We start from the raw sequence: 13,846 nt of genomic DNA, 5'->3' as shown, positions 1-13,846 counted from the left end.
TTTGGCCTGAGTCATCCAGCCCTGGAGTTTGCAGGCAGTTAGATAGAGCTGGGTCTTGGTGCTGAGATGAGGACCTCTGGGAGGCCTCACTCTGATTAATATTCCCTGGGGTTTGAGGTTCTCTGTTAGTCCAGTGGTTTGGATTTGGAGGTCCCACCACAGGAGCTCAGGCCTTACCTCCAGCCTGGGAACCAAGATCCCACAAGCTTTGTGGCACGGTAAAAAAATTAAAAAATAAAAAGGGCTTCCCTGGTGGCTCAGTGGTTAAAAATCCACCTGCCAATGAAGGGGACACAGGTTCGAGCCCTTTTCAGGGAAGATCCCACATGCCACGGAGTAACTAAGCCTGTGTGCCACAATTACTGAGCCTGTGCTCTAGAGTCTGTGAGCCACAACTACTGAGCCCACGTGCCACAATTACTGTAGCCCACGTGCCACAACTACTGAAGCCCACGTGCCTAGAGCCTGTGCTCCACAACAAGAGAAGCCACCTCAATGAGAAGCCTGTGCACTGCAATGAAGAGTAGCCCCTGCTCACTGCAACTAGAGGAAGCCTATGCACAGCAACAAAGACCCAATGCAGCCAAAAATAGATAAGTAAATAAATTTTAACACTTATTTGAATAAAAATGGTTAAGATGGTCAATTTAATGTTATAAAAAAAGGAAGAAAGAAAGAAAAAAAGGAGCAGTACAATATCAAATAACAAAATTAAATTAGAAAGATAAAAAAATTTTTGGAAAAATAAAAGCATAATTGAAACAACTGCAACAAGGTAAAATAAAACCACAGCAGAAAAAAGAAAAAAAAAGGGTGGGGGGCAACAAGCCAAAAGGAGAGATCACTAACAAAGTATAAACAATAAAATAAAATTAGAAAAATAAAAGCTTCATTTGGAAAAATAGAAATATAAAAGAATCAACAACAATGAATCAACAAGGTAAAACAGAACCCCGATCTAACAGAGGAAGAAAGAAGAAAAAAAAAAAAGCCTTGGCTATAGAGGGGCGGAGTTTAGTTGGGTGGTGGAACTTAGGCAGGGGCGGGGTTTAGGTGGGGCGGGACCTAGGCGGGTGGGGGGGTGATGTTTGAGCGTGGGGCGGGGCCTAGGCAGGGCAACGTTCAAGCATGGGGTGGGGCCTCTGCTTAGGACCTGTGCAGAAGGAGAGAGGCAGCATGTGGAAAGGAGGGCCTCTGGAGTGTGGAGTTCCGGAGTTTGGAGGTAGGGCCCTGTGTGAGGGTGTGTGGGTGGGGTTTAGGCCCAGCTCTGTTGGAGGGGCTCTCCGAGTGTAGAGGTAGAGCCCTGGGTGGGGGTGTATGGGGGGGCTTGGGCTCTGTGCGGCAGAAGGGAGGCTCCGAGGGCAGAGGATTAGGCCTGGGAGCTCAACAGGCTCCCCAGTGCCTAAGTGGACAGGGAAGGCGCTGGCTCCGCTCTGTTCTGTTCCTTCGCACCCCTCCCCCACCGTCTCCCCCAGGGTCTCCCCCTTCCCCACTGGACCTCTAACCGTGGGTGGATCCCTCTGGGTGTAGGAACTCCTCCCCTCCCCCAGCTGCCCCTCAGGGGTGCCGTCCCAGAGGCCCAGCCTTTACTTTTGCTCCCCCTTCCCTCCCTCAGGACCCACCTGGCTGCAGGGGGCCTAGGTGGGCAGAGGATCAGGCCCAGGATCTCAGCAGGTTTCTGGGGATCCAAGTGGTCAGGGGAAACCTGACCACGCTCCCTTTTGATCCTCTGTCCTCCCAATGGTTCCCCATTTTCCCGCCTTCTGGGGTGGGATCCCTTCCCCTCCCCAAGCTGCCCCTCAGGGGTGCCAGTCCCATCCCACCTCCAGTTCTCCTCCCCTTTCACTCCCCCCACACCTCACATCCTACCTGGTCGCTGGGGTTTCCTCCCATCCCCTTAGGTGTCTATGGTCCCCCACAGGTGCCTGGTAGATGCCCTAGTTGTGAGGAGATGCTAATTCCATGTCCTCCTACTACACCATCTTGACTCTGCCCCCATTATTGCAGTTTTAATACGTATTTCCCTGGTTAATTAATAAGATTGAACATTTTTCATGTCTTTATTGACTATCTGCATTTCCTCTTTTGGAGAACTGCTTACTCAAGTACTTTGCAAATTTTCTAATTGTGTTCTTTTTCTTTTATCATACTGATTTGTAGGAGTACTTTTAATACTCTAGGTACTAGTCTTCTTCAGTTATTTGTTTTGCAGATACTCTTCCCAAATTTATGGCTCCAAATTGATCTGTTAAAAATGCCTATCAGATCTAGTCATATCCTTGTAAAGTATATAATTTAATAGATTTTAACATATTCAGAGTTGTGCAAGCATCACCGCAGTCAATTTTGGAACATCTTTATCCCCCTAAAAAGAAACCCTGTACCCATAAGCAGAGCATTTGCTCTTTACACGTGAATGCTAGTCTCCAGGTTTCATAAGACTGACAACTTCTTGACAAGTCTCAAGTAAAACATTACCATCTCTAGGGAGACCAACTTACTGCCCCTTTTAATTATTCCCTGACTCTCTGTGGATGACAGTGTTTGTTGCTTACACTAATTCCCTGGGCCCTCCTCTTCTCTTTTAACAGAACCCTGATTTTGTTCAAGTGGCCATATGCTACAGGGGCAGTCAGGCCCATCCCCAACCCAAGAGATAAAGCACAACTGATCTAAGCCAAAGGTGATGTCTCATTTCCCTTGGCAATAATTAGTTTAGTCATGGTATGTGCTATAATACAAGGGTACTGCTGGGGGTTCTTATAGGCAAATATTTTGTGCTCTTAGAAAGGGAGATGTGAGAAAACACAGTTCCATTTTCCCTGCCTCCAGACACCTTAGCTTGAGAATATATTGCTTAGACCCACAGAACCATCTTACAAGCATGAGAGGAAAACTCAAGAGAATCACAGAGATGCTGAGCTGGAGTCACAATGCCATTGAGCCACTGAGTAACCAGCCCTGGAACCATCCTCCTTTGACTTTTCATGTGAGATAAAAACCTTAAAGTTAAAGCATTTTGCATTGGGTTTTCAGCCACATCTATCCTACCTCATAATCTGTTGCATCGCCCTCTTTTGTTTTCCTCTTAGCACTTAGTTTCTGTAATATTTTGTTTATTGCTTATCTCCATCAATTAGAATGAAAGCTCCTTGAGATCAGGGTCCTTCTCTTGTTTGCCACTGTACCTGAAGCATCTTAGGTAGTACCTGGTATCTAGTCAATAACCAGTAATTATTAGTTGAAAATGAATGAATGAACAACACCTTTATTTCTCTCTTTCCCTTACTTCCAGTCCTTCAGCAACTCTATTGGTTCAATCTTCAAAATATAACCAACTTTGACTACTCTGACCATCCCTGGGGCTGTCATCAGTACATGTCCAGGTGGGAAGTGTTGTCTCACCCTCCTGTTCACCTGGTAAACTCCCCACTCTTCCTATTTTCACTGAGTCTACTTTTGCCAAGGTACATGCAGGGCATTGGGCTGCCTGTATGAACCCACAGTCTAGTGGGGGAAGTGGGAGAGGGGTACTGACACAGATCTTTTCTGTGTGAGATATGAGGAATGCAGAGGTGGGTATGGTGTTCTGGGCAGGTGGAGAACTGCAGTCCCCACTCCAGTTGCACAGAAGACTAGGCAAGAAGAAAGGAGCCCCTCCTCTGTGCTCTGTGTGGGGGTAGGGGTGGGGCTTAGGATTAGGGTCAGGAACATTTCTGTTTCCTTTGTGTATATGAGGAGAGGCCAGGCAAACCCTTGCACCTGTTCTTCCCCTCAAATAATATTCAAGACAAAAATAATCCCTCAGTCCAGAGTGAGTATATCTTGTCATACAAATAATTAAGTGGGAAGGCCCAACCAGCTCCATTTGACAGACAGAAAAACTGAGACTCATCAAGAAGCCATTTCCCCAGGGTTGTGCATCTCTTCTGCAGTAAGGCCACAAGCAGACCATAGGCCTTTTCATTCAAGAGCAATTCACATTACAGCTCACTGAGCACCCAGCCCAGAGGCTCCCCAGAGCAGGGGCTCAACACCTAGGTGTTTCTGACCCTTTCTGGACTCCTCTGAGAGGCCCTCCTGTTAGAGATGGGGAACCTGAGAGGAAAAGTGACTTGGCAAGGAATAACAGAGCAGACAGGCTGACCTGCCCCAGAAGCTCTGATTCTAATCATAAGAGTGGCCAATATTTATGGAGTACTCCTGGGTGGTAAATCCTATTCCAAGCGCATTACACATGGGATCTTTTTTCATCCAACAGCAACCCCGCAAATTTATATACCTCAAGCTCACAATCCCTAATCTGTAATTCAGAAACAAAAAACCTCTGAAAACCAACAGACTTTTCCTATATTTGCTGCCCAAACTCTTTTGGTGGCAAAATTTGTCTCAAACAGATGTGAGGCTATTTCAATTATTTATAATTTTTTATATCTTTTATTTATTAATTTTAAAGATCAGGGAAAAGCATGAATAGCCATACCTTTATTCGTTTTCTATTGCTGTGTAATGATATTACTACAAAGTTAGTGATTTAAACCAACACATATTAACTGTCTCTAAGTTTCTGTTGGTCAGGAGTCTGAGTGTGGCTTAGCTGGGTCCTCTGCTTAGGGACTCACCAGGCTTCAATCAAGGTGTCAGCTGGGACTGCAGTCTCTTCTGAATTCAGATGGGGAAGGATCCACTTCCAAGCTCACTTGTGTTATTGGCAGAATGCATACCTTGAGTTAGTAGAACTGAGGGCTTCAGTTCAGGTGTTTTTGTTTTTGTTTTTGTTTTTTTCTGCCTGTCAGCCAGAGATTGCCTACATCCTGATTGTGTGGGGTCCCCTAATGTCATCACATGACAAAGCCGGGAAGAAGTGGGGCGAGGGGAGGCGGAGACTGAGACTCCAGCAAGATGAGTGCTGCAATCCTACATAACATAATCACATAATCACATATGTCTAATCATATACATCCTATTACCTTTGCCTTATTCTTTCAGTCAGAAGAAAGTTACAGGTCCTGCCCAACACTTGAAGGGACAAGATCACATACCACCAGGAGGTGGGGATTGTGGGGCCATCTTAAGAGTCTGTCCACCATAATTTTGATATCTTTCAATGCAGAAACGTTAATGTTTTGATTATGCCCTAGACCCCCATGGGGGTGTCTCATAATATCTGGTATATGTACCATGACATCTTTCTAAAATCCTGAAAGTTTTGAATTCTGAGACATACTTGTCCTCATGGGTTTTAGGTATGGTACTATATTACTATTGCCATTTTACAAGTGAAGAAATTGAATTACTTAGGAGTCAAGTGACTCAGTCTAAGGAAAACTCACTTCTGTGTTTTTCTCCTCTACTCTCAATACTATGGTACTCCAAGGACAAAGAACAAGATAAACTCAAAGGCCAACATCGCAGGGACAGAGAGTTACCAGACTCTTATCACTCTGTCACATAGTGACCATTACAATATCCCTGAGCCCTCCCAAGCAGCATGCCCTGCTCCTTTCCCAGCCCATATAAGGAAAGGTATTTGTCCTGTTCTTCTCCCGCTCTGCACACTGGAAGGATGCATACCATGCCCAATCAGCAGGTGAGTCGCATGTTCCTTTGTTCCCTGGCTATAAAAACAGGCCAGTAACCGTTGCTTGGGGTCGGCTCTCCTGGATTATCAGGAAGTCGGCCCGCTGTTCTGGCAGTGACCCTTCCCTTTAATAAATTCTATCTTCTTTATATTCTGCCTTGTGTCTGGAAATTCTTTTCCAATCCACATTTGGACCATGACAAATACTACACTACTACACTACTTCACTTCTGACCCCAGCTGTGTAGGTTTTCCACACATCAAGCAGTTCTGCAATTCCAGCTGGGTGTCCTATAATTAAACTGAATTCTGACACTATTTACCTGGAGACAGCATCAGATCCCATAGGTTAAGGATTCAGTCCCACAAGACTGCCTTCCCACCAGATGCCAATTGCAAGTCCAGGTTGTCACCTGGGCTTCTGACCTTCTAGCTATAAATTGGAGGTTCCCCTCCCTGGGTTCAATTATACTTGCTAAAGTGGCTCATAGAACTCTGGAAAATATTTTACGTACTACCTGTTTATTATGAAAGGATATAACTCAGGAACAACCAATGGAAGAGATATATAGAGCAAGTTTTAGGGGAAGAGGCATTGATCTTCCATGCTCTCTCTGGATGTGCCACCCTCCCCAAATCTCCATGTGTTCACCAACCTGGAAGCTTTCTGAACCTCTTCCTTTGGATCTGTATGAACGCTTCACTACACAAGCACAATTGATTAAATCATTGGTCATTGGTGATTGATTCAGTCCCAGGCCACTCTCCCCTCCCCAGAGGTTGGGGGGGCAGGGGCTGAAAGTTCCAACCATCTAATCACTAGCTGGTTCCCTTGGCAACCAGCCCCCATCCTTAGGAGCTTTCCAAAAGTCAACTCATTAACATAAACTCAGGTGTAGTTGAAACGGGCTTTTTATCAATAACAATGTTACCGAACTCAGGTCCCTGTGCCTAACTCACAGTGAGGCCAAACAATACTGAAGTTCGGAGTTTGGAGCAGAGAAAGGTTTACTGCAGGGCCATGCAAGGAGATGGGTGGCTCACGCCTTAAAAAGCCCAAACTCCCCGAAGGCTTTCAGCAAAGCCCTTCTAAAGGCAAGTTGAGAGAGGGCCATGGTTAGTTGTTGCAAACTTCTTGGTGTTGGACCCTTTGTTCTTGCAACTGTCCATGTTGGTCAGGTCACCATGTTCCTGTAAACCTGGAACAAGACAGATGTTATTCTCTGTTCAGGTCAAGTCACAGGTTATCCTGTATATTTCAAGCTATAGGCAACATTCTTTTACAAAAGGTGCAGAGCCAGCATGACTAAGCACAGGCAACAGAGCACAAAGGTTAAAGTAAGGTTAAAGCAAAAGGAACAGATCTAATATGGTGTCAGTTTAAAGTAAGGTTAAAGCAAAAGGAACAGGTCTAATATGGTGTCAGTTTAAAGTAAGGTTAAAGCAAAAGGAACAGATCTAATATGGTGTCAGATTTGTTCTTCTCTATTAGAACAAGATGTTCCTCTGAAGCTGTTTCAGGAACAAAGACCAAATACTATAACAAAAGATGCTTCCCTTGCTCTTATTGCTTAGGAAAGTACAAGGGTTTTAGGAGCTCTTTGCCAGAAACAGGACAAAGAACAAATATATATTTCTTGCTATAAATCACAATATCACACTAATCTTGGGCCAAAATAAGGGTTCAGACTCTGAGGTCAGAGCCCAACCATGCAGGTTCCATGTTTCTGAGATTTAGGGGTCTATGATGAAGAGATTACAAGTGTTATCACTGCCATGACAGCAACCCAGGGTCAAAGGCTTCAGAGCCCCAGGCACTGAGGTCCTGTAGATACACAGGCTTCCTGATGCCATTGTAATAAGGAAGAACAAATCTGACTCCATATTAGATCTGTTCCATTTTACTTTAAACTTTGTGCTTTGTTGCCTGTGCTTAGTCATGCTCGCTCTGCACCTTTTGTAAAAGAATGTTGCCTATAGCCTGAAATATACAGGATAGCTTATTCTCAAGGCTCTGACTTTTAAGAGTTCATTCATATAGAGATAAAAAGTTGCAGAACAGAGATTAACATTTATCTTGTTGGAGGTTTACAGGAACATCATGACTTGCCCTACGTGGACAGCTGCCAGAACAAAGGCTCCAACACAAAGAAGTCTGCAACAACTAACCATGCCCCTCCCTCGCCTGGGCTTTAAACAGGCTTTGCTGAAAGCCTTTGGGGAGTTCAAGGTTTTTCTAATGCATGAGCTGCCGGTCTCCTTGTGTGGCCTTGCAATAAACTTTTCTCTGCTCTAAACTCTGTCATTTCAGTATTATTTGGCCTCACTGTGTGTCAGGCACATGGACTTGTGTTCGGTAACACCATCACCACTACCACCATCTCCAGCAGCACCACTGACACCACCACCACCACCACTACGGTTCTTTTTCCCTGGAGGGCACCTTCCACCTGCTTGTAAGGGTGTTGAGGATTCTAGGTGGGGGCTCTGGAGAGGTGTAGCCTTTGGGGAAACCACCACCAGGCTCAGCTCTGTTCAAGACATGCTGTGATTCACTCCCCACAGCTTCCTCCATTCTTCACACTGCAGCCCAAATGGTAACAATCCCCTTCTTTAAACCTTTAGTGGTTTTCATTGCATCTTTTTTCTTGGACAGTTTTTAGTTGTACCTTTATTCACCTTAGTTCATTAAAAATGTACTTGTTTTAAAGATCCTATAGGGACTTCCCTGGTGGTGCAGTGGTTAAGAATCCACCTGCCAATGCAGGGGACACGGGTTCGAGCCCTGGTCCAGGAATATCCCACATGCCGTGGAGCAACTAAGCCCGTGCGCCACAACTAATGAGCCTGGGCTCTAGAGCCCACGAGCCACAACTACTGAGCCCACGTGCCACAACTACTGAAACCCCCGCACCTAGAACCTGTGCTCTGCAACAAGAGAAGCCACCACAATGAGAAGACTGTGCACTGCAACAAAGCGTAACCCCCGCTCGCCACCACTAGAGAAAGCCTGCACGCAGCAATGAAGACCCAATGCAGCCAAAAATAAATAAATAAATAAATAATAAAGATCCTATAAATAGTGTCTACCCACTAATGTGGGGTATAAGTCACCCCTCTCAGCATGGTATTTTTGTCTTTAGAAAGCAGAATTCTTATAGGAATCTTATTGATCACACAGTGGTTACAAGAATGTCAGATATAATGATGTATACAATCTAAACAGGACAGGCTGATTAAAAATGTACATAATGCAAAAATATACTTATTAAAAGTTAGCCAGGGGGACTTCCCTTGTGGCGCAGTGGATAAGACTCTGCACTCCCAATGCAGGGGGCCCGGGTTCGATCCCTGGTCAGGGAACTAGATCCCACATGCATGCCGTAACTAAGGGTTCGCATGCCACAACTAAGGAGCCCATGTGCCACAACTAAGACCCAGCACAACCAAATAAATAAATATATATGTATATATTAAAAAAAAATTAGCCATGAGGACAGATGAATGCAGTGGGAAGAGTAGTTGATTGAGGTTGATGGTCCATATACAGTGATACTGCTTTTTCTTCCTCCATTATAGTAAAAAACTGCCACTAATAGATACAGGTATTCCACACACATCTAACTACACAAGGGTAAGTGGTGACCTGCTACGTGTATATTCTGAGGTGGGTCTGTGATCCTTCTGTGATAAGTCTCACAAAAATAGTACATAGTGAACCCCATGCAGGTAGTAGGAAACACTGGTTATTTATTCTAGTTAGACTTTGAAAATGTTTAACTTTTGACATTATTATCTGTAAAGAACATGTTTCCTTTTGCTGTTTTCAAAATTAACAGGCACATAGAGTGGAGGAATTTTGACGGTTGCTTTTCCTAATAGTGATAACTGAAATACTCTTTTTAAATTTGTTTGAATTTATTTATTTATTTATTTTTCACTGCATTGGGTCTTCACTGCTGCACACAGGCTTTCTGTAGTTGCAGCAAGCAGGGGCTTCTCTTTGTTGCGGTGCACGTGCTTCTCATTGTGGTGGCTTCTCTTATTGTGGAGCATGGGCTCTAGGCACAGGGGTTTCAGTAGTTGTGGCACATGGGCTTAGTTGCTCTGCAGCATGTGGGATCTTCCCAGACCAGGGCTCAAACCCGTGTCCCCTGATTTGGCAGGCAGATTCTTAACCACTACGCCGCCAGGGAAGTCCCTAAAATACTCTTTAAAATACTTTTTAATAACATATTTCAGTCATATACAACATAAAACATGGATCATCTACAGCTTTAAGCCGAAAGGGAGAGGACATGCATCTGAATTTTAATGCTTTTACTTTCAGTATTCTGCAGTTTTCTACCTTTGCCCTGAAGAATGAAACTGATGTAACTGCTTGTTTATTTTCCATTTCATTTTGAATAACGTTCAAATTCAGTTCTTTGGTCATCAAGGTTTTACCTGGTCTGGCTTCTGACTTTTCCAATCTTATCTCCTACTATTCCCCGCTCCACACTGACCTCTTTCAGTCCTTCAAACTTTACTAAGTGCATTTTTTGCGTCAGAGTGTCAACCAAAAAAATAATGCAGGAGGCTGCAAATAAGAAAGGAGTTTATTTGGGGTCTTAAGAACTGCAATTCGAGAGACACAGATTCAGGTGAACCCAAAGGAGAGTTCTGAGGAAGAGAAAGAGTCAGGAGCTTATAAAGACAAAAAGACAAGGCTGTTAAAAGTTGCCTGGCAAGAACTGTGATTGACTCTGATATGAGTCAGAAAATATTTGTCCTTAGGAATTACAAGTTGTTTTAGGGTAGAGGTCCAATAATTAGATAGACTATCACGAGTTATTTTAGGGTCCAATAAGTATCTTGGGTTTCTGGCAGGTGTTCTGGATTACTTCATCAGGTCAAAAGGTCAGATTCCATCCAGGCTGAGATGTGCATAAGCCATACTTCCTTAATGGTCTCCTGGCTCCATTTTAGAGAGCTCTCTTAGCAATGCTGACTCCATTTTTATTTTCCTTTCACGAGAGTCTTTCTCTTCCCTCTGTCCCCAGATCTCTGCATGGTTAGCTCCTTTTTATAGTTCAGGTCTGAAGTATAAAACAATTAAATAGGGAAACAATTAGATTGGGGTTGGCTTTAATGCCATGGCATCCTATGTAAGCAAACCAAAATCTAAGCCTGTAAACGCCTCAAAGTTATGATATCAAAACACTTAACCAATCACAAAGAGCCAACTAAGCTTTAAGCTATAGCCAACCAAATAATTTCCTTCTTTGCTTTTTCTGTGTAAGTCTTTCCTCCCAAATCCTATTAGCAGAGCACTCCTAACCACTTCTAGTTTGGCACTACCCAATTCTAAGCAGTTTTGCTCAAATAAACTCTCAAAATTTTTAATAAGCTTCAGGTTATCTTTTAATAGGTTTCAGCAAAAATGTCACAGCCTCAGAGATGCCTCCCTTGACCATCCGAGCAAAAGTAATCCTTCTCTCATCTCTCTGCCTCTCCCGACACCCTCTCTCTCCCTGATCCTATCTTGTTCTTTATAGTCCTTATCTTATCTCCACATATTGTTTGCTTGTGTGCTTGTTTTCTATCTCTCACACTAAAATCTATACTCCAAGAGGACATGTTTGTTTACTGATACATGCACCCTGGCACATAGTAGGTATTAAATATCTGTTTGAATGAATGTAATTAATGGATTTTAAAAGTATGACTGTCTGACAGAAGTACCAAGCATTTGCTCCCATTTAAATGAACAATAAATGTGAGTTAGGAATCATATAATTTTGTAAAAATAAAAATAACTGGTGACGCTAACTAGAAAAAGACAAGGTTATCTTTGCAGTGGGTCAGCATCCTGATGAAGGACAACAATTGCCATCCCTCTCATTGTTACAAAACTGATCATTATTATGTTGGCTTTACTAAGCTATTATTCTTAATTTTTAAAATGTTAATGATATTTAATTACTTTATCTAAAAATCAGTGGTCTGTTTATGAACTGGTTACTTTCCACTCTATCCTTCTCTACTCTGGGCTCTAACAAGCTGACCTTTATAGATTGCATAAACTGGGATCCCTTGACCTCTGAGTTCTGGTTGGGTTGAGGACATGACCGCATCAGCAGATCAAAAGGAGAGATAGAGAATGGGTTAGAGTATTTATTCTTCCAGCTCCCTCCTGGCTGGGTTGCCACAGGCTGTTTTCCCTTACTGACCCAAAGGCCATAGCTCCTTTTAGGTGGGTATGGCCATTCTCTCCAGGTTTTGGTGACTTTCCCTCCCTGCCCTTTCAGGACTAGGAGAGGTAAGGGCTTCCTGGTATTGCTAGTCCTAAGGTATTGAAACATTATTACCCCTGCTTTCCCTTAACTGTGCGCAAACCTTTGTAAGCAGCCCCTTTATTAACACCTCCTTGCTTATCCTGTTTGAATTTGCCCAGCTGTTTCCTGCCCTGGATCTGGAGTCACACACTGTATGCCTCAAACTCATGAGAATTTGAAAGACATGGATCTATAGCCTAGAAACAAATTAAATCAAGGTCGAGCTAATGGAAAATTTTAACAATGCCAAGAACTCATGATCATGGGCACTATTGTTTCCAATTTGGAGTAAGACATAAGATGAGATATAAAAAGAAATTAAATAAAAAGAACGCATGTTATTTTCACATTACCTTGAATTAAGGACACTCCTACTGGGAAATAACCTGCGCATGGTAGGATAATAAAGTAGTGACTCATTTGGCTTATCTTTATTCTATTTGCCCTTAGCCCTCTTCAAAGTTATAACCTAAAGATCAGGTTTTAAAAAGGTACCAGACAAGGGATTGGCTACTTTTACTACCATCTTTGCCATTTTCCTGCTCGGAAGTCATAGATGTGGTCAAGATGGCAGAGTAGGGAGACCCTGAGCTCACCTCCTCCCATGGGCATACAAAAATTAAACCTATTTATAGAGCAACTATCTATGAGAATGACCTGAAGACTAGCAGAAATGATTTTCCACAACTAAAATATAAACAAGCAACCACAGTGAGATGGGTAGGAGGAGTGGAGACACAATATAGTCCAGACTCATACCCCTAGGTAGGCAACTCACAAACAGGAGGATAATCACAATTTCAGAGATTCTCCCCAGGGAGTGAGGGGTCTGAGTTCCACATTAGGCTTCCCAGCCCAGGGGTCTTATACCAGGAAGATGAGCCCCCAGAACATGTGGCTTTGAAGTCCAGTGGGGCTTGGTTATGGAAGAGCCAGAGGGCTGTAGGAAACAGAGACTACACTCTTAAAGGGAGCATGCAAAATATCACATGCTCTAAGATCTAGCACAGAGGCAGTAATTTGAAAGAAGCCTGGGTCAGACCCACTTGCTGATCTTGGAGAGCCTCTGGGAGAGGCAGGAGGCAACTGGGAATCACCCCTGGAGACAGAAACTTGTGGCAGCCATTCTTCTAAGTTCATTCTGCTATGAAGACAATGATGTTGACAAGCACCAATTTAGAGTCTTCCCTCTAGCCTATTAGCACCAGGGGTTACCTGCCCACCAGTGGGAAGGCATCAATCAGTCCTGGACCCCCTCACCCCCAAGACCCAGCCTCTCTCATCAGTGGGCCAAGGGCACTCCCATAAGACTGTCAGCTGACTTTTCAAGCAGAAACTTTGCCGGCCAGAAGGGAGTAGCATGATATTCAAAGTGAATTAAAGGAAAAAAACCTATAACCAAGAATACTCTACCTGGCAAGGCTATCATTCAGATTTGAAGGAGAGATAAAGAGTTTACAGACAAGCAAAAGCTAAAAGTTCAGCATCAATAAATTGGCTTTATAAGAAATGTTAAAGGGACTTCTCTAAGCAGAAAATAAAAGACCACAGCAAGACATGTGAAAAGTACGAAAAGGAAAAATCTCATTGGTAAAGGCAAACATACAGTAAAGTTAACAGATCAACCACTTGTAAAGCTGGTAGGAAGGTTAAAAAACAAAAGTAGTAAAAGCATCTATACCCGCACTAAGTATTTAAGGGATATACAAAACAAAAAGATGTAAAATATGATGTCAAAAGTATTAAACGTTGGTTGAAAAGACAAAAGAAAAAGAAAAAAGGAGGAAAAAAGAAAAAGAAAAAAAGAAGAAAAAAAGTTAAACATTGGGGGCAGAGTAAAACTGCAAGGTTGTTAGAATGCATTCAAACTTGAGATCATCAACTTAAAATAATCAAGTATATGTATATAGGTAATTATATATAAACCTCATGGTAACCAAAAACCAAA

The 13,846-nt window shown here is 43.2% G+C and overlaps 1 protein-coding gene across 1 annotated transcript in view; it reads left to right on the top strand.

Moving 5' to 3' along the window:
- Positions 1-1,204: 1,204 nt before the first annotated feature.
- AMN1 (antagonist of mitotic exit network 1 homolog) overlaps positions 1,205-13,846 on the top strand; it is an 84,983-nt gene continuing 72,341 nt past the window's right edge. The window contains exon 1 of the mRNA XM_059935606.1: positions 1,205-1,222. The gene's annotated coding sequence lies outside the window, so the exon portion shown is untranslated. The remainder of the gene's footprint in view (positions 1,223-13,846) is intronic.

This window comes from Balaenoptera ricei, chromosome 10 (assembly GCF_028023285.1).
Source record: "Balaenoptera ricei isolate mBalRic1 chromosome 10, mBalRic1.hap2, whole genome shotgun sequence".
Classification (NCBI taxonomy): Eukaryota; Metazoa; Chordata; class Mammalia; order Artiodactyla; family Balaenopteridae; genus Balaenoptera; species Balaenoptera ricei.
The sequence above is the reverse complement of the archived record's forward strand: the minus strand, read 5'-3'. Positions and strand labels throughout refer to the sequence as shown.